At 36.4% G+C, this 27465-nt stretch overlaps 1 pseudogene across 1 annotated transcript; it reads right to left on the bottom strand.

Moving 5' to 3' along the window:
• Positions 1-568: 568 nt before the first annotated feature.
• LOC143547403 (uncharacterized) lies at positions 569-19187 on the bottom strand (annotated as a pseudogene). The gene is made up of 32 exons (XR_013137764.1): positions 19056-19187; positions 18793-18966; positions 17599-17688; positions 16626-16698; positions 16276-16409; positions 11118-11258; positions 10883-11040; positions 8953-9121; positions 8769-8867; positions 8593-8670; positions 8436-8495; positions 8190-8347; positions 7904-8105; positions 7689-7808; positions 7269-7324; positions 7052-7162; positions 6879-6977; positions 6686-6774; positions 6449-6597; positions 6206-6349; positions 6026-6130; positions 5826-5936; positions 5631-5738; positions 5438-5548; positions 5215-5351; positions 4731-5145; positions 4482-4589; positions 3944-4002; positions 3434-3818; positions 1963-3359; positions 814-1012; positions 569-669 (listed from the first exon to the last, which is right to left on the bottom strand). The product of XR_013137764.1 is annotated as an uncharacterized LOC143547403 (transcript).
• Positions 19188-27465: the final 8278 nt, after the last annotated feature.

Below are 27465 nucleotides of genomic sequence, written 5' to 3'. Positions count from 1 at the left end.
AGAAAATATTTTAACGATGATTTGACTGCCAACTTTTTTAAACCTAAAAAAGATAATTTATATATATATATATATATTTAAAAAAATATAACAAAAAATAAACTAAACTCAGGCCTACTCTTTTCGGAACCCGCCCTTGCACACTCGCATTCTCCAACCCTGCCCTTTAAAAGGGCCTCTGTCCACGGGTCACGAACGGCTCTGCGATCCCGGGATGGAGATGTTCTTACTTTTTATCATTTCAATTTCAGAATTTTATTATCATTATGATTGAACAGTGTGGGTATGGCATGGAAAACAATGGCACGTAATCCGTAATACAAGGAAAAGCATCATTTCACTTTACATTTCCACCATTCACAAAAGGCATCTCTCCCTTAGACCACTCCAAACGCCATAGAATCCAATTCTCAAGCACCACCACCATTTTTCACATACCAAAGTATCAGCTATTATAATATCTATCAATAAAATAATCCTTAAAATACACCTACAACAGTTTACACGGTTTCTTCTCCATTGATCAGTAATGATCCTCAAATCAACAAAATCGAAACATAAAGTTGGATCACAAGCACCTTTCAGTCTGTAACAATCCCGGGTACACATACGATGTTATTTGCTTCAACGACTTAACTGTTTCTTCAAGAAAGACATGCCCTGTAGTTGCTGCATTATAACAATTCAACTCAGATGCATGTAGTAGTAATAATAATAAGAATAATAAGAATAACAATAACAATAATAATAATAATAATAATAATAATAAAAATAATAATAATAATAATAATAATAATAATAATAATAAAGTACCTGCAAACAATAATTTGATTTCCTTTGAGAAATCTTCAATCCGTCCCAGTACTGGTCTTATACCGCAAACTTGTGAAACGCAGAATTCCAAATATAAACTTTTTTCAACTATTTGTAACAGTAAGATGCACACACTCTTTATTTCTGATGTCATCTTGTTGGTTTCACATAACTCCCTGACAACACTAATTCCTTGATCCTGTTTTTTGAATAACAAAAACTAGTTATCAACTGACCGTTGTGAACTACTTGAGATGAGCTAAAACAAGCTCGAGCACTAAATTGTAGCTAGTTTAATAAACCAACTTCAGTCTTGAGCTTCACATACCGAGCTTAACCAGCCAGCCCATTATTTATATGATCATAATAATTTTTAATTATATGTAATAAATGTATGACTACATGATAAATATCATTGTGTATAAATTTATGAAAAAACTAAATAATATACATATATAAAGTTTCAATTGCATGTAAATAAAATAATTAAACATTAAGCTGATAATAAACAAAACAAGCTCGAGCTTCAAAATTAACCAGTCGCACTTGAACTTCATAAGCAATGTTTACATAACCAGATCAGACAGCGATCCGGTCGCCTTACCCATTCATTAACCGGAAGGCATCATAAATAATACAAAATTTTAAACTATATATATTTGTGTGTGTGTGTGTGTATAATATAAAAATACTTTATGTTTTGGTGTGAATTTACCACTTTAATTATATATATTAATACATAAATAAAAGATGAAGTCTCAAGTAATAAATGAAGAATAAAATAAGATTCCGTAAGGAAAAATGGAAATCCAGGCAGACCACCTGATCTGGTTCACTGGTCTGACCCGTAATCGGCTGCTCAAATGGAAAATGGTTAAACAGGTTCAAACGGTTCCTGGAGCGACCGTCCGGTACGGTCGTGAAAACAGCGAGCATAAGACTCGAAACGAACCGAGCTCGAGCTCTTCTAACTTTAACGAGCCGAACTCAAGCTTAGAAGTTAGAAGAGCTTAGGCTTGGCTCGGCTCGTTTAGACCCCTAATTATGATGAGTTGACACAAAGTCAACTTACATACCAGTAATAAGTGCAATAATTCCATTAGTTACAAGGCAGCAACTAAAATCCAGTTGTGATAAAAAACCGAGTACCTGTAAACCATGTAAGATATCAGGCATGGGCAGATCAGGAAAATGAGCCACATCAACAAACCCTAATTCCTCGGCTCGTTTGGCAGCAGCAGCAGCTTGCAGACACAAGAAACTTAGAAGATAAAACGCAATTCTGTAAACCTCAACTGCAACCATATCTGAAAACATTGTTGATGAGGAACACAAATGTTTCCACCTGGCGTGTCTTTAACAACCACAAGTGCAGTCGATGATGATAACGTTTCAACAGAAGAAACAGAGAACCAGCCACTTTTGCTGTTTACAAAAGACGGTTTCTTGTCCCACTCAACCTCTTCTTTAAGAACTGGATGACAAAGTAACGAACCAACCCGATTGTTTTCTGCAAAACGCGGGCCTTTACTGATAAAAGATAGTAAACGAATACTCATTTCCCGTAACTGTGGATCCATTTCTTTTATTATTTTACTCCACACGTTGTGATGTTTGGCTAGCACGCATATTAGCACAAGGGTATGCTGCGTTTCCTTAAGACCAGTCAAACTTGGTTGTTTTTTATGAGAACGCGCTCGTTTTTTTCGGTCAATAATATCGGGTGGGAAGTTTGGCATGGTCAAACAATTAGAAACTATATCTGCTTTCTCCATTATAAAACAAGAAATGACATAATCCACCATATCAGGAAAAGATGAATAGCTGTCCTTTAACGAGTAAATAATCATCGACAAGACAGCCGATCCGAGACCCCATACACGATCAGGATTTTCGGTTTCCACCTTTTCAGACTCGTTTCCGTTTTCCAATAACACCCTTAAAGACGAGAAGAATCCAGTGTTAGCTAGTATCTCGGCACCTTCTTTCACGTGTGAAAATGTTAAAAAGAGTTTTAGTATCACCGGAACTGACGGTAGGTACGCTTTAGCATGAAGCTTTTTAACGATAGTTTGCACGTGTAGATGGTTCTGGATGATGGGAAACCATAAAGTAGGTGACTGAATGCGCTTCAGTAATAAGTCGATTGTAGCCAACGAAAGGGTACAATAGTCATTTGGTTCAGTGAAGTTGCAGAGAATTGGTAGAAGCCTTAAATACAGATCTGATGCCTCGGATTCATTGTTGATTGATCCAATGGTTGAGAGAAGAAGTGTGAGTAAAAGGTTGGTTGTGGGTTTAAGGTCAACAGATGACGGGTTTTTCAAGTCTTTTAATGTTTTTAAAGTGGACCCCATGGTTTTTATAACGACTATTGAAGATGGTAAAGATTGTTTTTCCACAAATTTGATAAAATTGTAAAGTAATTCCACTTGAGCTGCAAGAAAGTCAAAGGTCAATGATTCTGTGGCTTGGTCAACAGACTGACATATAAGTTGAACACAAGAACTTATTAGTTGCTCAGAAAGTCCTCCACCATTTGTAACCTTGAAAAAACAAAAGAAATAATATTAAAAAAAATGAAATATATATATATATATTTTTTTAAATGAGGACTTACATTTTCACCATACATAGGCAACATGGTAGCTAATGACTTCAAAGCAGAAAGTTTGCAACTACTGAGTAGCAACATAGAGTTGACTTCTTTCAAACAAGTCAACATTGTTTGTGCAACTGTTTTCGAATCTTTGAATTCTGAAATATCCCATAAGTCTAAGCATAAATCCTTTCCTAGACGGGTGTGGTCGAATAATAAGACATCCTTATCATGAATTGACAAGTTACCGACATCTTTGGTCTTGTAACTTTCCAACAACGTGGATTCTAGAAGGAATTGAAACAGTTGTTTAAATAGCTGATGTTCTAACTTACGGCCTTCGAATTCTCCTTGCATGTGGTAATATAGGTCACTTAATATTAAACTCTTTAGCTCCTTCCTTTCACTGCCAAATGATATGCAACAAAGTACAATATGTTTATTTTAGTGCAAAATAAACAGTTAAAAACAGTTGGAGAACATTGAACTCACAGAAAACATGCTTAATTAGAGATATGGCAGTAATTGTACCTGTAACCTCGTTGTCCGTATTGAGTTACCAACTCAGAAAATGCAGGTAGATCAAGTAACTGCAATATGAAGAAAAGCTGTTACTTGACAACAAAGTTTGTGTGTGTGTGTGTGCCGTGTTCTTTTCAGAACCAATAGTATGTTAGAGAGCCGCGAGAACTTGCATATGGCGTACACACTTTGCCTCAATGAAAATTTTAAAATTAAAAATAAATATTTGTCTCTCTCCATCCTTCTTTGATTTTCTCTCTCATGAATTTAAAACAAAAAATATGCACATATGCATATATGTGTGCATATGGTGTAAGTGCATTTTAATAATATACTATCAATTTTACAATTTCAAAAATAAATCTTAAAAATATTAAAATCTATTTGCATTTTAGTCAAATTATATAATATATGGTACAAGAGTTTATATAGATCTCACAGTTCTCAATATATAATTAGTTATGAAATGGATGCGCACATGTGTGTGTGTGTGTACAGCTACAGCAAGACAGATATGATAAACCAACAAACATGAAAAAGGACAAACCTTTTTTCCCAGGATGCTTATTTTCTCAACTAATGATACAGACAAACTCCCCGTGTGACCATTTCTTAACTTTGAAAAGGCTTGAGCAAAGAACAGAGCAGCAGAAACCTGCAAAATTTCCATAATTAAGTTAAGTTTTAACATAATGTTTGACAAACTGAAAGCACACTAAAGTGTGAATACCTACCATAACTGAGACAAGTTTTAACATAGTGATTTAGAAAATGTTATTATGCTAAAGGGGAATACCTTTCCTTTAAGATACTTCTCATTGTCATATTCACAGTAAACATATGACTTTATGAGGTTGTTCAGAACCGAGTTCTTGCTCCAGCTAGATAGTATATCTTTTGGAACATTTTCTGCTTTTTCACCATTACTAGCTTTCCCAGCAATACCTTTTTTAATAATCTCGGCGTGCGATAACTTGTTTTGCAAAAACATCTCGAGGGACATGATTTGCAAAATGTTAGACTGGCATTGATATCTGTATGATGAGATTAACGAGTCTGAACTCGAAAAATGATGATCTTCAATACAGCTAAACAACTTCTTAGAAAAATTTCCTGGCTTCTTCAAACAGTCCAGAATATTAATGAACTGGGAAGCTCCTTGCCATAATGCCAGCAACAAGTCCAAAAAATTCAGAAGTATTTTGGGATGACTGGTGATAAAATAAAAATAAGTTTTTAGAGGTGGGACCATTAAGTATCAGAATTATTAAAAGTCATACCTTTTTATCAATTCAGGGGATTTTTCAACATACAAACAAAGAGAATCAAGTATATTTTCTCCCTTGGGTCCCACAGAGATAGACTTATCTTCAGTTGTACTATCCTTTAAATCAACTAGTGCTACAAAAAAAGCAGGCTGCATAGTGAACAAACCCACATCAACTAAGTTATTGATCGATTCTTACGCAAATGCAAACAAGCAAATAAATAAATAATGCAAACCTGGTAATATGCTGCTGAAGCGAGCATCTTAAACGTATTGAGAATGAGATCTTCATGTGGAAAAGATCGGTCACTTATTATCATAATAATAGAATTCCTAAAATCTGCAATCTGATAAATCATTCATGCAAGAGTTAGAATAGGTATAAATAATATAAATAACCAACCGTTGAAAAATATAAAAGTGTTTTACCTGCTTTTCATCCATGCCAAAGCATGCATTTCCCGATGCGTATGGTTGTAGCTCATCAACCGTTAAGAGTAACATAGAGAGAGCACTCACAGCACCCAATTGGATCTTCTGTTTATAAAGTTACAACTTTAAAAATTAAAATAAGAAACTAACTGTTTAATATTTTTAATACATTGTATATTTGTACTCCCTTACTGGATTTCTGAAGAATGATATAAGAGAAATGATAGCTGTAACCACAGGAATTGGTTTGGTAGAGGATGACATCACTGCTTGATGAAAAACTTGGTAGCCAGGTGAAGTATCCTAGAAATAAAGTAAGACTGAACATCAGTTTATAATTGCATAATTTACTAGAAATTAACTATAAATTAAAATAATATATTCAAATGGACCTTATAAAGATCAGAAATCAAGCTGAAAATATCCAATACGGAGGAAATTGCTTGCTGTAATCCTTCGATTTCTGTTAGATCATACATGCGGCTGACATAAAGTTTCTGCAAGAAGTCAGTGAGATTATAATCTTTGACCAGAAGTCAACAAATGGGGTACAAAGGGATATCAAAGCAAACCTCTAAAGTTGGTGTCGTTATACAAACGATGCGAAAAAGAGCATTGTGAACTGAAGAATCAGATAGCAATAAGTCACGAATAACTTCTCCCGCTTTTGGAAAATGTGGAATTGACGCAATGCACGTCTTCAAAAAGTCAAGCACCTAAAAGAATAATCAATAATTGTCTTAATGTGTAATGAAATGAGCAATTTAAGAAGCTTGTTAATAATTTCTTAAAACATGTCGATTCATCAGAAATACCTTCAATGTCACCTTCCAACGAGATTGTTTCGCTTTGTATTTCCAATATTCATGATTTAAAAGAATATACTGAATGCAGAAAACGGTAAGAGCCAATAAGAAGTCATTTTCTATCCCCCTCTCCAAAAACTGAATGGTGAACTCCAACACTGTAAAATTCATTTTTTTTTTGCAATAAAGAATACTGAAAAGTCAAATCGAAACATTTAACTATTTGACTAAGGTCATGTAGCATGCCTGATACTGCAAGTGCGCATGAACTGTCATTATGCTCACAGTCGATAACTAGTAATTTAGCAAGTCTTCCAGAAAGCAACCAGGAGCCACTGGATCAAAAAAACGCATCACATGTAAAGTCCAACATAAAATAGGTTAAAATATTATCCAATACAATAGGTGAAACACATGTGAACATCTCAACTAATCACACCTTAATAATCCATCAGGGCCATTGTTAAAAGAATTCGTCCTTGAAGAAACATAAAAAATATTGGTCTTCAAAATAGTTGGAGTGACATGAGATGGGGAGCTGAAATACAATAATAATAACAAAAATTAAGACCTAATAAGTACCAATGAACAGAAAAGAATTGAAAATCTTACCAGTTTAACATCATAGCTAGAATGTTAACACCTCTTGACATCATTAGTGCTCCATTAATGTTAGAAGAAAGATTCTTGATCAAAGTGCATATTATCTCGGCCACATTTAACCTTTATTAAAAAATAACGTAACACGAGATATAACCATATAAATGACAAGAAGACATATCTGATTAGATAACAAGAAAAAAAATGAAAAAGAAAGTTTGTTAGGTACCTACTATCTTTGTCATGAAAAGTATCACCAATACTCAACAGAGAATGACACACACCCTGTACATAAAACACACGAGCTCACTGTAAAAGTACCTTTAGACTACAGAAGATTGCACAATGCTTGTATATATAGCTGTTTTGTAAATTGTTAATGAAAATCTCAATTAAAGTAAGAATATATTAATCAAATTCTGCCTGCCTATAGCCAATAAGGTTATTGTTCTTGATGCCAAAACAATCAACCAAGAGCTATACCAAATATACTCTCAATTACAACATTAGAACAAACATTATTAAAATACTTTGTTACTAGCTTTTGTATGGGCTACAATGTTTCCAAGAAATTAAAAAAAGTTTTTTGGGCCAGATTTTGGCAAATTAAGATAAAAATAAGTTTAAAGAAGACTACCGTATAACTTACCTTGTTAAAAGTGACAAGTCGACTGATCAAATCAAGGATAACAAGTACTTCTTCAGAACCATCAGGATACATTTCTTGTGCCACACGCAAAAGCAGCACTAGAACTCCAGATTGTGTGTACTTCATAAAAATAATGCAAAAATAAGCATAGACCAGGTAACAATATAGAACATATAGCCAATTACTAAAAAGTGAGCAAACAAATCAAAATTTACCTCCCAACGAACAAGGGCGGTGTTATCATCTACAAATTTTAACACATGACCCAGTGTATCCCTTGGTATCTGAAGACCTTCAAATCCCGGAACACACAGTGGCAATCGAGTCTCAACAATTCTTGAGTTATTAGCAATCCCATGGTCGCCTCTTAACTCAACCAAAGTAGACAACCCAACAGATTTATCAAGAAAATTATACCTGTTCATAGGTTAAAAAGGCATAACATGTATATGAAAACGATCATATTCTAAATAAACTAAAAAGGGCCATTTGGGTACTCACACACATTCTGCAGGCCACGCTCCTTCAGAGAGAGCTGATAATAAGCTAATAAGTTCCACAGTCCTGAACGGGAATTCACCTTCTAAGTTATAAAGCAGACAACGAATAGGACTGTCTACGAAACTGTCTCGGTCCCAAAACTGAACACAAAGTGATTCCTGTATCATTAAAGTCAACCAAGTCAAATGAACTTACAATAGAATGGAAAAATTAATCATAAACCACAAAAATGGTTGATAGCCAAACCTCTCCTCGGTAGATTTCTTCAAGAATGTTCAATATCAGTTTGAGATTATCATCCTCTAACTGCAACAAAGAAGTCACTGTGATATAAAAAATATGCAACACAAACTACAACATCTTTGTTTGTTAACTGAATGTAATGCCAAATGAAACCAGTTACCTGAAGACTGATCTCATAGGATGCTATGAAAGCAGAAATGAATGTCCTCAAAACACTACGAGAACTCGCAATTGGGCCCTAACAAAAACGGCATTGTAGTTTTTACTAATTTACATGATGCTAATTAGTATAAGAACTTAAGTAGAGACATTAAGCAAAATGAGAGAATGGCCCACCTCTGAATCCTTCAGGAGATCACTGTGAAGAAATTCATCAAAATAAGTTAATGATGCAGCATTGATGGATTGACGAACATAACCCACGTGATCGGTTTCCTGTAATATGAAACCAAAGTATGGTTACGATTTATCAAAATACAATCATTGTGGATAAAAGAACAACTGAAAACAGCTGGTGTACCATAATAGTATTATTCTCTGGTTTTTCTGGAAGAGATGAAATGAGACACAGAAACACTGCCCAGGCCAAAATTAATGGGCCTGCTTCTTTCGTCTCAAATGGGTCAAGCCTAGAAATAATCGCATCCACTTCTTGAATATCACTTAAAGCAAAAGAAATACTTCCCTGACTGCAATGAATTTCAACACGAACTTTTTAAACAACTGAATATACATAGAAACACAATTCTGGTAGAAATAATTTAAATATCAGCATGTTGATATGCTCTAAAATTATACATTTTTTTTAAAACAATAACCCTGCAGTTTAGACTTTTTTATTGATGGTAATGTCGAATTTGATACTTAATAGCTTCATATTTGCGTATAAGTATAGATCCACGTGAGATGATGAAAGTCACGAACAATGTAGTAGCTTTCTTGATTCCATGTTTATCACAGTAGATCTTTGTTACTTGCTTTGATGATACAAGCCCTTGTGTACTAAAGTTATGATTTTTTCTAGGTTAAACTCAAATTGGATTTGATTGTAGATATCGCTTGCATGTATTTGGGTAATGATTCTTTAAGGTTAAGTACTTCTATTGTGAGTAGTAAATAGATATAGGATCTATAAATGCAACAGACACACATGAGACAGTAGATTGTACCATGACAAGAAAACTTCTGCTTGAAATTAGGTTTATTGATAGTTAATCCAAATCACATGAGTAATTGCACAAAGGACAAATACCATAACTAAAAACCAACATGCCTTTTGTTTTATCATAAAAGTCCCTTAACATGTTAAATTTGAATATACATAATATATATATATACATATATATATAACATAGTGTAATTATAGTGTGAAAATCAACATGTTACACACACACACACATATATATGTATATATATTAACTACGAATGGATGAAATCATGAAAACATTAATTTCCAAACTACATTAAAATAACGATAAAAAGCATTTGTTGATAAACTTTTAACAAGTTGAACCCATTATGAGCTCAAACTCGAGCTTGAAAATACGACTCATGAGCCAAGCTCGAACCTTTAGAAAAAGAGCTCAAAACAAGCCAAACTCAAGCTTTAGAAAAAGAGCTCGAAACGAGCCAAGCTCGAGCTCAAGCTCTCCGAAGTCAAAACAAACCGAGCTAGAGCCTAGTCGAGCTCGGGGTTCAACATATTTACATTCTTACACAAAGTTTAAAGAATACAATTTTGTTCACATTCAACATGTGGAGACTTTTATGTGCAAAATAATGTTAAGGGACTTTTACAAAAAAAAATAGAAAGTAGGTTTTTTATGTGCGAAAATTTGTTAAGAAACTTTTATGAGGAAAGAAAAACAGAAAGCATGTCGGTTTTTTATGGCATTTTCCTTGGCATAAAAAGACCGTTCAGGGGGTGTTTGGGATTCCGTATTTTACCTCCTTATAACTTTTCATTAAGTTGATAAGCTACAACATTGTAACTTATGAAACTTTTCGTCTCACAATATAAGCAATCCCAAACACCTTATTACTTTTCAAAAAGTTAATAAGTTATAAGTTAGTGAAAATAAGCAATCCCAAACACCCCCTCAGTGTAATTAACATATTAAGCATATTATCTGTCAGATTTGCAAGGACTAGTAACGTGAGAAATCTGAGTTAGTTTCTCATGGTTAGAGGTTAGCTGAGGTTCTATGTATACAAGTATAGATTCATTATTCATAGCTATTTGAGTTTAGTTTTTATGATAGATTAATTGAAAAAATGAGAACGTTGATTTGATTTAAAACTAGCAATAATATTTAATTACTTCACAGATTTTAAACTTGCATAATCCGTTGTTGCTAGACACGCATCACATGTTACAACAATAGCACAATATCTCAACATACTAAGCATTATGTGCTTTAAAAATTAAACCAGGGTTAAAAAGTTTGAACCTGAAAGGGGTCTCATCATGGACCATTTGAAGAATATTTTCAAGGTAAAGAGTTTCTATTAGAATAAGTAGCAGTTGCACTCTAGCATGATATATAGATTTCACAGCTTCAGTTGATATGGCCAGTTTGCCAAAGTTACAAGATCCAGATATCATCCTCTGCATTAAAACAATATTGATTTACATACCATACCAGAAAAGTATCAAAAAGCAGTAGATGTAGATAGAAAATACACCTCATAAAGCAAACACAAATTCTTCCACTGTTTACCATCACATGTACAAAATGATTCATAATAAGAAAGAAAAAGAATATCCAGAATCAAATTGTCTTCAATTAGCATCTCTTCAGCCCATAAAGTGAAAACATCAACCTCCTGAAAAAAAAAGACGAAAAAAATCACTCTCTGTCCAAAATAAATCCCGCTTTACCCTTATTTATACTATATCAATAAACTGCATTAACTGCACGCTCCTATAAACTGTATGCGTTTCATTGTGGTAAAACTAGCATCTAACAGTTTATAATGTATCAACTGCACATTCCTGAAACTGATGCCTTGTCTAATTTACACATTTTTGATAGGTGGATGATAGTTAAACTTGTAAAACAGATTTGTATATTATTGTGATTGTAATCTGTACATTAAGAGAGTATATAATAGAATACAATATTACACTCTAGACCCTCTAATATAATATAATAATAAACTATGTCTAATATTCCCCCGCAAGCTAAGGCCGGGGAGCTATCCTTAGCTTGGACCGTAAGTAGATAAATCGCTGAGAGGGTAGAGGCTTTGTAAAAACATCTGCAATCTGATCTTCTGTAGAGATGAACTGCACCGAGAGTTTTCCTTGAGCAACCAGTTCTCGAACAAAATGAAAGTCCACTTCAATATGTTTTGTACGTGCATGGAAGACAGGATTTGCTGACAAGTATGTCGCACCAAGATTGTCGCACCACAGTGTTGGGGCTGATTTGACTGGAACACGTAGCTCACGCAAGAGTGCTTGTAACCATGTTAGTTCAAGAACCGTATCAGCTAGAGCTTTATACTCAGATTCTGTGGATGATCGTGAGACAGTCTTTTGTTTCCGCGCAGCCCAAGATATAAGGCTCGACCCAAGATATATAGCATGTCCCCCAGTGATTTTCGGTTGGTGAGTGCATGAATTGACAGACCTTGTTGACTGCATAAGTGATATCGGGACGAGAAAGTGTTACGTACTGAAGAGCACCAACAATCCGTCTATATTTTACCGGGTTCTCACACGGGAGGCTACCCAACGCCAAGTTGGCAGTTGTTGTAATAGGTGAGTCAACCGGTTGAGCATGTGATAAGTTTGCACGTTGTAATAGTTCCAGAACGTATTTCTGTTGTGACATTATGATGTCCGAGCCTTGGTAAATAATCTCAATACCCAAAAAATAGGAGTCGGCCCATGTCCTGAACCGCAAAGGACCTGCTAAGATTATGTACCATTTTATCAATCGCCTAGGGGTTGTTACCTGTCAAAATAATATCATCAACGTAGACAAGTAGATACAAAAGAGTGCCCCCGGATGAATAAATGAATAAGGAAGGATCCGTCCTAGAACCTCGAAAACCAAGCCCGCGAAGAGCTGTAGACAACCGCTGAAACCAGGTGCGAGGGGCCTGTTTTAACCCATACAAAGACTTATGTAATAGACAAACATGATCAGGTCTTTGTGGGTCAACAAAGCCAGGTGGTAGTTGTAAATACACTGTCTCGTTTAATTCACCATGTAAAAATGCATTCTGAACATCAAGTTGTTGTAGTTGCCATTTTTGTTCAACTGCTAAAGAAAGGACCACACGAATGGTGGTAGGCTTGACAACCGGGCTAAAAGTCTCCTGATAGTCAATGCCCGGTTGTTGTCGAAAACCTTTTGCAACTAAACGAGCTTTGTGACGTGTAATAGCTCCTGTTTGGTCCTGTTTGAGTTTATAAACCCACTTACAATCAACAATATTAGAGCCCGGAGCACAAGGCACCAATGACCATGTATGATTTCTCATCAACGCCGAGTATTCTTCAGCCATGGCATGACGCCATTTAGGATGTGTGTTAGCAACAGTAAAGGAGGTAGGTTCGGTATCAGGATTAAGGGTGGTAGAGTGAAAAGATGTTGCATTAAAAGGCTTTGTAGTTTTTGGATTTTGGCGAAGGTTTGATGGGCGTTGACGGGGTGGAGGCTGGGCTGTAGAAGTTGGTTCATTGGCGGTAGTTGGAATGGGTGTTGTAGAAGCCGTAGGGGCTGATATGGCCGGGGGGGCGGTGTAACTGTGGGGGCTGGTTGAGTTGAGTCAGTGAGCGGGGATAGTGAGGCTGGTGTTGAGGTCGTAGGAGCCGTGGAGGTAGTGTCGGTAGTGGAGGTTTTGACAGGTTTGGCTTTGCGAGCGTAAGTATGGATCAGAGGTGGACGACCAGAGGGTGAGGGCGGTGGAGGTGGTGCAGGCGGAATGGTAGGGTAGTAGGACACATACATATCTGTAGGTTGAGATGGGGAGCATGGGATGGATTGTGTGGAGAATGGGAAGTTGTGTTCATTAAAACGAACATGGCGTGCCACATAGATGCGTTCGCTTTGTGGATCGAAGCATCAATAACCATGATGAGTAGGAATGTAACCTAAAAAAACACACGGGGTGGACCGAAAGTCCATTTTATGTTTGTTGTAGGGGCGGAGATATGGGAAACATTGAGAGCCGAAAACCCGTAGAAAGGAGTAGTCGGGTGGATGGTGAAAAATGTGTTCAAATGGAGATTTAGATGAATTTGTACGGGAGAGCATACGGTTTATTAGGTAAACTGCTGTGTCAAAGGCAAAATTCCAAAAACGTTGTGGAACGTGTGATTGGGCTAATAAGGTGAGACCTGTTTCGACAACGTGATGATGCCGACATTCCACAATGCCGTTTTGTTCACTGGTATGTGGACACGAAAGACGGTGTGCGATACCCAGGGTAGTAAGAAAGGCAGACAAGCTTCGGAATTCTCCACCCCAATCACTTTGAACAGACTTAAGTTTAGTGTTAAATTGTCTTTCAACCATAGTGATAAATTGCTTGAAGATTCCAAAGACATCAGATTTACTTTAGAATGGAAAAATCCACATAAACTTAGAAAAATGGTCTACACACAACAAAAATTAATTATGACCCTCAAAAGGACGTAATAGGGGCAGGCCCCAAACATCACAAAAAATAAGATCCAAAATACTTGAACTCTTAAAATTAGATGATAATAAATATAATTTAGACGATTTTCCAATATAGCATGAATCACAGACAGTGCTAAAAACATTGCTTTGTAAAGGTAAATGATAAAAAGATAACATTGACTTCAAAAGCTGTGGATGAGGATGTCCCAGTCTTTGATGCCAAGTTGATGTGGAGGCATGAACCACGGAGAAGGATACTTTAGACACGGGTTGTAACCGCGGGAGCTTGAGGGAGTAAAGAACCCCATTACTTGGACTCGTGAGGAGGGTAGTGTGTGTAAACTTGTCCATCACAGCAAAAAAGGTAGCATGAAATTCAATATAAAACTTTATTATCAAGGCAAAAACGTTGGACAGAAAGGAGATTTTGTTTTATTTCAAGGACATGAAGTATGTTTTTAAGGTCAAAGGTTTTTGCGGGTGAGGAAAAACGAGTAGAACCAATATGCAAAATGGGGAGACCCTTACCGTTGCTAACATGAAGACTGTCATCACCATGGTAGGCTTCAGAGTTATCGAGGCTAGAGAGATCCACTGCAACGTGGTTATTTGAGCCGGTGTCCGGGAGCCAATTGTTGAAAGTTCGTGAGCTATGTTCCGCATAGTTGGCAGATGGTTGTTGTCTTGAGCAGAAAGTGGCAGGGTCACGATTAGGGCATTCAGACGGTACATGACCGATGCCACACCTGTTGCATGTGCCATAAACAATATTTTGATTAGACACCCAATTAAATTAATTGATTTCGATTACCTCCCCTGTTGTTACGGTTGTTATAGCTGTTGTGACCGCCACGTCCCCGACCGTTGCCTTGTCGATTGTTTTGGTTACGGTTTGAGTTCCGGTTTGTGTAGTGGGCTTGTGGCAGCTGAAATGAAGGCAACTGTAGTTGTAACCCTAATTGGGCAGCCAATTGTTGGACTGCATGAATTGCATCAGATTGGGACAACGAGCCAGACAAACCGGTGATGGCCTGAGCAGCTGGTTTGCGAGCTGCTGTAAAAGCTTGTGTCGGTGGGAGATCAGCCTCTGTTTTCTTATGCATATAATCATAATCAGCAAATAACGCATGTAGTTCGTTAAAAGCCAATTGTCGTGTAAGAGCGGTTGTCTTCAGTCCATGGCATTCTTCACGAAGACCTGAGATCACAAGCATCACAATGTCTTTTTCTTTCATCGGTTCGCCAATATTGGCGAGTGCAGTCGCATATTCTTGAGCCCCAGTTAGATAGGCAGAAGTCATCTCATCATTCTTCATCTCGATTCGAAGAAGTTGGGTCTTCAAAGTGTATTCTCTGGAAGCCGTATGAGGAGCATAGGCACGTTCCAAAGATTGCCAAAGATCCCGGGATGTCGAACCCTGAACATGCTGGAAGGAGCTTTCAGAGATTGTGGACAGCACAAGCATGCGAATATGAGCATCATTAGAGACCCAAATAGCATGCTGGGGATTGGGTTGAATCTGTTGTAGTACAGGGGCCTCTTCCTTGTCTTTCCCAGAAGAGGATGTAACCGAGATAGAGGGTGAAGGAGATGGAATTGTGCCATCTATGTAGCCAAACAAATTATTGGTTATTAAGAATGGCTGAATCATAGTCTTCCAAAAACCATAATTGGTCGGAGACAAGGTAAATCCAAACTTGTGAGAGTTATGAATTGTCTTTTCGGATTGAGAGAATGCCACCAGATCAGTCATTGTAGGGACTGATTAAATTCAGCAAAGAAAAAAAAAGAAGGTTGAGGTACACAGGAAGATCGTTGATTGAAGGGTTATTGCTGGGTGGTGGGTGACGGCAGAATTAGGGTTGACCTAGCTCTAATACCAAGTTAAACTTGTAAAACAGATTTGTATATTATTGTGATTGTAATCTGTACATTAAGAGAGTATATGATAGAATACAATATTACATTCTAGACCCTCTAATATAATACAATATAATAATAAACTATGTCTAATAATGATAGACAAAACTAGCATCTAACTACTTGTACTATATTAACTGCACCTTTCTATAATTGTGTCTCGTCTAACTGAAACTTATTCAAGGATTGAGGGACTAAGTGACTAACTTCTGTATATTAACTAAGAAAGATCCATATAAAAAGACATCAATGAGAGAAACAAACCAGAAAAGTATAACTTTACCATGCTTTCAGGATAAGTAGCAGACAATAGACTCTCGATAACAGATAATAATTTGGTTTCCAACCCATCAGAAATCAGCTTCAGCACCATCTCCCTCACAGAAGAATCGGCTTTTGAGCCATCTTCAACATACACTGAACAAGGTGATCATAAAAAACAATGTAAAACATAAAATACTGCCTGTCCTGTCTTAGAATCAGAAATAGATAACTACAAATTAAAAAATTTCACCAAATGATTTATGTATGATGGATACAAGACAGTATACACAAATAAAGAGTTCAACAATATGCTTACATGCATTTAAGTTAATTAATAAAAAGTTATAAAAGCGGGGATTATGGACTTACAAGATAGCATGAGAAGATGGCGGATACACTTCAACACACACTGTCGCTCAATGTAATACTGAATCATAACATTCTGGGCAATGAAAAGAAAAAAAAGAGAGAGAAACACCAGGCATATCAAAGTCAGATTGTTACTTTATATAAAGCTGCTTGATTCATTGATCACATTAACTATACTTTGCAAACAACTTAAACAAGATAGGCAAGGTTTCACAAATTTTTGCTTCTATTAGCATTGCAGACAACATCCGCAAGCGGATTCACAGTGTTTGTTTTCTTGCCAATTCATGAAGATTGTTATCTTAATTATTCGAATCCTCAATTTGAGGATTGCATAGAAAAGAATTAAGTTATGACTGAGTTGGTATTATAATCAGTGTAGGCCCACCTAATACACTCTATGTATGAAAAGTAACCCTTCATTGGACCATATTGGTTATAAACATAAAGCGTGTTCACACTTCACCCAAAACATCTATAGAGCAAGCAAAGCACATTTTGGATAAGATGTTGTGACTACTTCTGGGCAGTACAAGTGAATATCAACGCCTTAAGGTTTGATTTGAATTCTTTGAATTGTTATACCCTTAAAAAATTAAAAATGCAGAAGTACACACATGTACCTAGTGAAGCACCAGTACCACCATTTAAAAAACCTTTTAAGTGCTATCTTATTACCCATTAAAAATCCAAATGAGAGGATATATAGAAACCACCAAACAGTAACAGCAAACTCACCATTTTACTTCTACATATTAAGCATGCCAAGTAATGAAGTGATGCACACCCTCTCTATCTAACAACATTGTTTGATAAACAAAAATGCCCAAGTTTAGTGGATGTCATGCAGTACTCAGTAAAGAATGTAAGTTATTACATAAACTCCTACAAGACTGCAACCATGCTACCTATCTGTGTGCATATGCCTGACTTGGTTGTTTAAAGATAACATGAAGAAGAATAAAAAACTAACCAAACGAAGTGGCTCAAGAGCTGCAATATCAGGCGTGTCACCTTCACATGACCTTTCAACGAGTATATAAGATTGCACCTCATCCAAACCCTACAACAAAAGTTCATATAATTTTCTTTATCAGATTCTAAAATTACAATGACGGTTGTGAAGTGTAAAGTGCTATAATCAGACAAAAAAGATAGCATGTATCAGCCTTTATTTGTTTAGAAACCCGAACAAGATATATAATGCATCCAAAGATCCATAAAACCAGCGCAATTATAGTTCTAGTACAAGTCAAGTTGTCAACACAAGTACTCCTAATGGCTACAATGACATTGAAGCAAAACTTAAAACCTTAAAAGACATATGTTTGACCTGTGTTGTCCAAGGTTATTACATAAGTATACATGTGAGTAATGCACAAACATAAGACTTCAAAAAATCTCAAAGCTAAATATCATGAACACCACAAGATGCTTAATCACTCAATCATTAAGCAATAAAAGAGGAGACTACTAACCAATATCCTTATCCCTAAAGAAGGCTATTTGACAGATTTGCATATTTTATAACTATACCAGTAATTTTGTGTTTACTAGAGAACCAATCATCTTGGTTGCACATAATATTATCACTAGAACCATAGTTATTAAAAGCCCTCGCTTCTTGTGCCTAGGCCCATTTTCCAGGCAAGGCCCAATATACGCGCTTCTAGTTCCTAGGCCCTTGCTTCTTGAAATTGACGACACCTCTATTGGTATTGATGATGTCATGACGGATCAAGAACAATGATCATATAAAGCTTTACTTATTGCGTTTTGAACCTTTGGTTTTCATGTTTTGAACATTTAAGTACTGTACTTTAAACATTTTGTTAATCAAGTTTTGGTACTAATTAGATAATATTAAACGTTATATATTAGCCTTTGTTTATTTTATGAAAAATGGTATAGCTTTTCTAATACATAATATATTTTAACCTTTTGTATTTAAGTGCGCTTTTTTTCCTTAGGCCCTCACTTTTTTTGCGCCTTGAGTGCGACTAGCGCCTTTGATAACTATGACTAGAACTTTGCATATTCATATTTGATTTAGATCATAATAGAGCCATTTCATCTATTCTATAACATAATTCACTATAACAATGTAGGCTAATCATAATTAGGTTAACTACAAAAACAATTAAAAAAATGTATCAGCTAAACTGACCAATGAGGAACTAATCTTCAGTGCCAGCTCTTTAAACTCGGCCTGCACGGTCAACCGGTATGAGCCAATTTGAACGTGTTGAGAATCTAACGCCGCTTTGGACTTGTGATTAGGCAGTTTAAACATCGATACAGAGTTCAATAACCACAAATGGTTTTCCTTCAACTTTTTCGCCTGAAACACACGCATTCAACTCGATCAATTGAAAGTGCGGAGATTACAATAAACTGAACTGAAGTTTGAAAATATTGAGCGAAATTTACCAGAGAAATTGGGAGTTCGGATGACGGAGGAAGGTTTTCGAGATCTGTGAGTAGGTCCGTGAAGGGGTCCCACCACAGTGAGGCTTCGACGGACTTCGTCGTCGCCATTGGAGGTAGCTTGAAGCTCGATTATCGAATGAATGACGTGAAAAAACAAACCCTAGCGCTGGAGTTTGGGGTTTTGACAGGGTTTGTGCGTGGATAGCCCGCGCTTTTGTGCTTATTATGGTTTTGCTTCAACAGTGGCCCTTAGTAATACTATTATGATTTCCTACAAAGGCTAGTAATGAATATTTTTAATGGGTGTTTCATTAGAGTGGAATTGTTTGCTTGAACCGGCGTGTTGCCACAACGTTGAATTTAAACCAAGTTAATAATTTGAATGAAATTTGCAATGGTTAGGAAACATTGAGGGTTTAATTGTGAAAAAAATATTTTTGAACGAAATTCACAAATAAGACCAAACCTCATGGACTATTTTGGCACTTTACTCATATAATAAATAAATAGTGCCCTGACTTAACGATTTAATTTAACAGGGTTAGTGATTTGGATATAATTGGCAATAATTGGGAAACGTGGATTGTCCATATGCAAAAAACAAACTTTTTGGACTAAATTCGCGTTGTTTGCCAAACCACAAGGACGAAAATGACACTTTACTCTTATACACACATACACACACACATGTAGTGCAATTATGTAATTACGTCGTAATTAAATTACACTACATTATAATTACAATGTGTTGTTTATATAATTGCATCACTTGATTTGCACAGTTAGCACTGATTTAATTTTTATTTGATCTAGACTATATATGTATGTATTAGGTGCCATATACAAGTTAATTCATTAGTTTTCATTGATAGAATTCTACATGTTAATTTTTTAGAGTTTAATTAAATCAATGACAAACAAGTCTAATAGTGTATTTTTTATTATATAATTGTTGTAAAAACTATAGTGCAACAACGACGGTATATTAATAGTGTTTGATAGGTTTACTGTGTGTCGATTTTCACTAGCATTTGATGACCATTTTGAAGGAAGTTTAGCTCTAAAACCAACATACCAAGTGTGACATCCCTCGATTTCGGGTCAAATTGTATTTGTTTTGTATTTGTTTTTATGTTGTAAACCGACCCGATTTATATCCTGAACATTTCAAATATATAAAATATTGGATTTTATGTTACTAAAACATTCCCGCTTGTCTAATTTGAAAAAACCCCTTTTACGGATTCAAAAACGGACTTAAAACGCTCGAGATACATCAAAAACGAACTTCCGGACGCGAACCGACGTGCAGACCAGCAGCCCCATCTTTTTTTTTGTTGTTTTGTGACTTGTCTTGACCCCTCTTGCATGCAAACTTTGATATCACACCCCATGCTTGACCCTTTCAACCCACCCTATATATACACCCCTATACCCTTCATTAATCCATGTTCATTCGTCTCTTTCTCTTCCAATTCTTAAGCATTCAAATGTGTTCTTCATATTTTTTTGGCAGTTTGACTTTCCAAAGTCAAATTGATAGTCTTGCATTATAATCAACTTGTTAACACTTATTTATACTTGAAGATTGTTATACAACATATATATAATAGCACCCTTTGCACCTTCGGTGGGCATTTATCCGGTCTCGGTCGGTTAAGTGTCCGGCCCATAAGACAAAGCTACATGGAGGACTCGTAGTAGTCCTTGATTATATGTATTTTCCGCATCTAACCATCAAACTTGTTATACTTGTTTAAATTCTGCTCATCTTAGTTCTATTTTACATTTTGAGTTCCATGGTTATGGGTTTGTAGAGACTAGCCTCGGTTATTCCGTAAATAGCTCCAAGCTGGAAGCCGAACTCTTGTTTACTAGTTTGTTTAAATAGTTGTATAAACATGTTTTATGTAAGATTTGAGTTTCTAAAATCATTTTAATTAGTTCCATGGTTATGGGTTTGTAGAATCTAACCTCGGTCTTATCCCGAAACAAGATCCGAATCGGAAACCGAACTTTCGTTTAAAGACTTTGTTGTTGACTTTTTGTATGTAAAACTTTGGTATTATTATTTATAAATTCTTTTACAAGTTCTATGATGTTTGGACATGTGGTAACCATTCTTGGCCTTATTCCAAGATAAAAACCGAACCAAACCGAACTAAACCAAGTTTACTTGCTTAAGACACACAAGTGTGTTTTTAACCATTAAAGCTTATATATTTATTTAAAAATACTTTATAAACTAATTTTTAATTATTTTCATAAAGTACTCGAAATGTTGAATCCAACTTGATCTTATAACAAAGTTTGGACCAATTAAACCAAACACTCGCTTAACGGACGTTGTTAGTTCTAAAACAATAGAACTACATACTTGGTTAAGTCTCTTTAAGATTTATTGAGTTATCTCATACATTTATTATTTTGGGAAAGTTGACTTTGGGTTTGGTTAAATCACCAAGACCCGAACCGATCACCCGAACACTCGTTAAAACCCGTTTTAGTATCTATATTATAAAGGGACTTGCTTTCTTGCATTTTTACCCACCTTATTACTTAACATATGTTGAGTAAAATTAAGGGCTAGATACTTTAACCCAGTTTCGAGCAAACTTACATTTTTAAAGGACTATTATTATAATTTCTTAAATATTTACATTTTAAACCTTAAACTTTAAATTGTTTACATTTCTTATCATTTATTTTCGTTTAAAGACTTCCAAGACAACTTTTCTAATACAAGACTTCTTCTCCTTTAGGCTTCGTTCGTTAAACTCATCGTTCCGGTTAATCTCCAAATCATCAAATCTTTCATTGAATGTGAGTACTTTCATCCCCCGTTTTCACTCTTTTATATTTTGGGGGTGACATTGCAAACTAATTCAAATCCAAAGATTTATACTTGAGTCTTAAACCACAAACTTTATTGTATACTTTACTTAAATAAATGCTCGATTTGGTGTTATATGCTTAAGTACTAATGTGTTTACCATTTTTGGATGGTTGATTCACAAAATCCGAGTATATCTGGCATCCTTTTATAGAAAGGTGTCGTTAATGTATTCTTATTAACGATTTCATACAAAATCCGAGTACATTTGGCATCCCTTTATAGAAAGGTGTCGTTAATGTATTCTTATTAACGATTTCATTTATCTAAATTGTTGCTATTATTTATTGTTTTGTATACAAGTTGTGGAATTTCATATTATATATCTATTGTTCAAAAACTATGAAATTGCTCACCAACCTTTGCATTGACAAAATCTATTTATGCAATGTTACAGGTTTGACTTGAGGTTGACTCGAGAACTTGAAGAAAAAACGTTATCGAGACTATTAGGATATTAGCAAAACGAACAATATATTATTTACTATGATTTGAATTCGGTTATTGTATGAACAAGTTATGTGACTCTTTGTGTTTTTATGAATTTAAATGAGTTGATTAAATATTGTCACTTAATAGTGTCGTGTGCGATGAACAATCGGTTGCGCCCCGACGTTTCCGTCATGGTCGGGGTGTGACAGATTGGTATCAGAGCCCATCGACTATAGATAGGTGGTTAGACGTAACGACCTAGTATAGTTTAGGCTTTAGGGTCCTTATACGTGATGCTTATATGTGTTTACCCTACTTGATTGTTTATTGCACTTATTTATTTATAAACTTGATTAAAATTCATTTTTAAATCATAAATGTACACATACACACACTTTCATAGTATTCTAAGGTATCCTTACCTTAAAACGCAAAACATTAGCTTTTTTTTATTATTATGTTTTATGGATCACAAACTTAACTTTGATTCCGTTGTTTAAAATCTCCTTAAAGATCGGCTCTATAATATTCGTTGCGATGACCGTAGGGACTGAACACTTGGAAACAGCCTTTTGACAAAAAGATTCCAAGAATCGAAGGTGATATACTTACCTGGGAAGGTCGAGTTTAAGTGTTCTTTTCTAGGCCAAACGACTTACGTTATATGAGACGACAACTTTAAGTAGTCGAATGCAAGCGTTCCGGTTGCCTTCATATTTTGGTGTTGAAAACATAAAAGCCACGGTGATACGTGGACTAGTGTTTTTGACATCTCGTTGTATCTCCGTTTTATTATATGTTATTATCGCAATTTGAGTCAACGACATAAAAGACGCGGTGATACGTGCATATGTTCGACTCCATATATATATTACATTTATATACAAATTTTATTGTCGGAATATCAAATCATGGTGGTTCATGTACGACTTCCCTGACTATATGTAAATTTCTATACTTCAAAACCTCCCTATTTTTAAACTCCAAAACTTTGAAACATATACTTATACACATTTTATCATTTGGTTTATGTACAAACTTAAAAAATAATAATAATAATAGAAAAAAAAAATTTCTTACTAACATATCATCCTCACTAACTCTAGGAATTCACAATCAAAAATTGAAAATTTATTTTATCTTTATACACCCTCATAATTATTTCCAATTACTTCAAACTCATTCTATTTTCTTTATAAATTTTTTTTAGAATGCCTCCACTACGACGTCAACCACGCAAGAACTCCAACCGGCGTATGGCATCTTTCGTCGTCAAGCAAATAGCCGCTGTGATTCCCGAACTACTAACCCAACTTCAAGCTACCCAACCTCCTCCTGTTGCACCTTCCGTTGTTGCACCCGTTGAACCCAAACCCGCGTCCTATACTTATAAACAATTTACCGGTGCTAACCCAACCAAATTCGTCGGCACGAACTGTGCAACTACCTTGTTGCAATGGTTTGAGAAAATGGAGTGTGTGTTCCGACACAACGAATGCCCCGAAGCGAAGAAAACTAATTTCGCTTCAAGCATGTTTGAGGAAACTGCTCTTACATGGTGGGGTAGTGTTATGCATCTCCAAGGGGCGGAAATTGCCATGGCGCTTCCATGGACCGAACTGAAGGAACTCATGATGAAGAAGTTTTGTCCCAAACACGAGCTCCAAAAGCTTGAAGCCGAATTTTGGGAATTGAAACAAGAAAGTGGTGATAATGCCGCTTACTCGCTCCGTTGTCATGAATTGAGCACCCTTGTACCTCATTTGGTTACCCGCTCGAACGTAAAATCGACAAATACATCGGGGGTTTACCCATGCTAATTCGGGACTCAGTCATGAGTAGCAAACCCGAGACCCTTGAGGATGCAATTACTCTAGCCGGTGCGCTATCGGAGAACCATGTTAAGGCGGGTACCCTAACCATCAAGAAGAAAAGTGATAAAAGCAAAACCGAACGCACCTCAAGCCAAAGTTGACCCACCACCTCAAGCCATCAACTACTCAAACTCTTCCCGCCACAACAACAAAAAGAAACCCAAACAAAACCACCGAAACTATGTCGTTACCTAACCGCAACCGCAACAACAACCCCAAGCCCCCCCACAAAATCGAAAACCCTATACCGGTACTTTTCCACTATGCAACAATTGTCAACTTCATCACCCATCTCACTTACCTTGTCGCCATTGCACCATTTGTAACCGTTTTGGCCATCTAAATAACACATGTCATTCCGCACAACGTACTCAACCCAACCAATCAAGAACCACTCCACAAAACACCCAAAAACGCTTTGCACCTTACCTGTGACATCTGCCCCGATCCGACCCGACCCAGGTACCCGTTTCTCTGATCCGATCTCTTTCTGTTATGATTTAATATTTATTTATACTTATATTTTACTTTTAATAATAATAATATATTTTTCTTCCCGCCTCTTTCTCTCTCTTTCTTTCCGCCGTCCCGTCCCTCTTCTTCTCTCTTTCCGCCTTCTTTTCCCTCTTGTCGCCGTCCCGCCCTTAAGTCTTGAACCCCTAACTGTCCTTTGTTCCTTCCCGCCTAAGGTTGTCTGCGCAGCTCCACGCGCCAGACTCCTTACAAGGAAGCCTGCGTGAAGACCACCTGTTACTGCGATACGCGAGACGAACTGTCCCCGCAGCGCGCTAAGGATTTTAGTTCTTCCCGCGGCGCGCTATGGATCCCGTTCTTCCCGCGACGCGCTAAGGAATACAGTTCTTCTCGCGACGCGTTTAGAATTGAAGTTCTTCCCGCGGCGCGCTTAGAAATATAGTTCTTTCCGCGGCGCGCAAAGGTTGGTTCTGTCTGCCTTCGCGCTCGCGCTCTCTTGACCTTCTGTGTCTGCCTTCGCGCTCAAGCTTTCTCGCGCTATGTCTTGAGTCTTTTCTTCTGTTTAATCCAGCTGTTTACTTTTGTGTTGTCTTATCTTCTGTGCTGTTGACCTGACCTATCTTATGTCTGAAAAGCCACTTTTGGCGCAGCATGCGCACCAACCCCATTGGTTGACAGAAAAAGTGACTGACATTATCTTTTGAGATCTGCTTTTTCCATGCTTGACCAGTACCTTTATCTGACCCGCCCATGCCTGTTTACTGTTCCCTGTCAGCTTTCTCTTGTCCCCTGCAGCTGCCATATCTTTTGATATCTTTTGCTTTTGGAATCTTTTACTTTTTGGAGATCTTTTCCCCTTTTCTAGGGATTGTGTTCCCTAGGGTTTCTCTATAAATAATAATGTTAATTTCCTAACACTACACACACAAAGCACTTAAACTCTCCTGTTCTCTCTTGCTCCTTGCCGTTGTCATTCCTCTGCCGTCTCCTCTCTCATTGCCTTCGTCTTCTATTCTGTTCTGCCCTGCTTTTCCGGTAATATATATTATATATAATAATTTACTTATTAATTATGCTAACTTATAATCAAGACTTAAAACAAATCATTAAAACAATAATCTTATTTATATGTTAACTTGTGCTTGTTTAAAGTTGGTTCTTGCTTTATATTACACCGCACCGATTATCAAGTGAGTAATCTCGTACCTAATCCCTTTTTGCTTTTAATGTTTTGGGATGTTCATGTGTTCATACAAACTTAGAGTCTTAAACTGTTTATGAACTTTAGTCGCGCAGTATCCCATGTGTTGAGGACGTAGACTTGGCTGTTTATTTGTATGTGTGGATCATTAACCGTCTTGTCGGTCTATTCCGCAGTTCTCATGGTACCATTAGATGAACACGGGAGAACTATCGTTTATGATTTTCTCTTTTGTTTACACTTGCACAGTCTTTCTTGTTTGTGAGCTCAATTGTGAGCACTGGCAGTCTATGAATCTTAGAGTTGGTCCCGATCGGATTACACCCTTGTTGAAAACCAGACATACACATGTTGCGCGCAGATTTATTGTTATCTATGTATTGTATTAAACTTGATTTCTCACCAACACGCAAGTGTTTGACGTTTATTTTAACACATGTTCAGGTTTGCAGTAGCTGTTTTGGAGCTTGAGGACACGTAGGAAGTTTTCTTTATTTTGGACCTAGATTAAAATGTATCAAGACAAGTTTTTGCTGTTCGAATATTATGATTTATAATATATTGATTTATGATGATTTATGTTACCTTGTGTTTACTTTGCGCGTGCGCGAATGAATGTATTTATTAAATATTGACACCCAATAGTGTCACGAGTAATGAAACAATATGTGGCGCCCCGATGTATAATCCGCCTTTGGTCGGGGTGTTACAGATTGGTATCAGAGCTCGTTGACTTTAGGATAGGTGGTTAGACGTAACGGCCTAGAATACCTAAGAGTCCCTTCTCGCGCATGAGAGAAATCTCATGTTTGCGCGCTTATTGTTAATTACTCGTTATTTATAAATATGCTTGCGCAGACGCAGTATATGATTTTATGTTTTATTCCGCGATATTTCGATTTTTGTTGAATTTCGATTTTTATTGATTTTACTTACATATTCGTTTGTTGGACTTGAAAATCCGAAAAGTCATGGTGATACATGAATAGCTGATTTTCAATTTCCATTTACGATTACGTTCTGAGGTTGGAGACTTGAAAAGTCATGGTGATACATGAATTGTCAACCTCCAATACTCATTTTCTTGTATATTTTATATTGAAGATTGAAAAGTCATGGTGATACATGAATCGTCAATCTCCAATACTCGTTTGCTCGTGTATTTTAAATTGGGAATTCGGAAAGTCATGGTGATACATGAATTGTCGATTCTTGATTCGAATTTGTTACCTTTATTAAGTCTGCATTTAGGGTCATTTATTTTACTTTAACTTTTGACAGTAACTGACTCCGTGAAACCAAGCTTTTCGAGGTTATGCTTTGCGCTAAAAACCAAGATATTAACTAAAATTAAAACTTTTATAGAATGCCTCCGCTATCTCGCCGCCATCAGAGGAGAGAAGCCTCGCGCAGACGTAGGCAGCAACATTCCCAGGAAATGGCCGCCGCAATAGCCCAAGCTTTGAGCCAAAACAATACCAACACCTCCGGTTACAACATTAAGTCCTTTAACGCGGGTAACCCTCCAAAGTTCAC

The sequence above is a fragment of the Bidens hawaiensis genome, unplaced genomic scaffold, assembly GCF_021521415.1.
Source record: "Bidens hawaiensis isolate Kalapana, Puna unplaced genomic scaffold, B.hawaiensis_p1.1 tig00014716_1, whole genome shotgun sequence".
NCBI classification, from domain to species: Eukaryota; Viridiplantae; Streptophyta; class Magnoliopsida; order Asterales; family Asteraceae; genus Bidens; species Bidens hawaiensis.
Note: the sequence above shows the minus strand (reverse complement) of the source record. Positions and strands in the feature narration are given on the sequence as shown.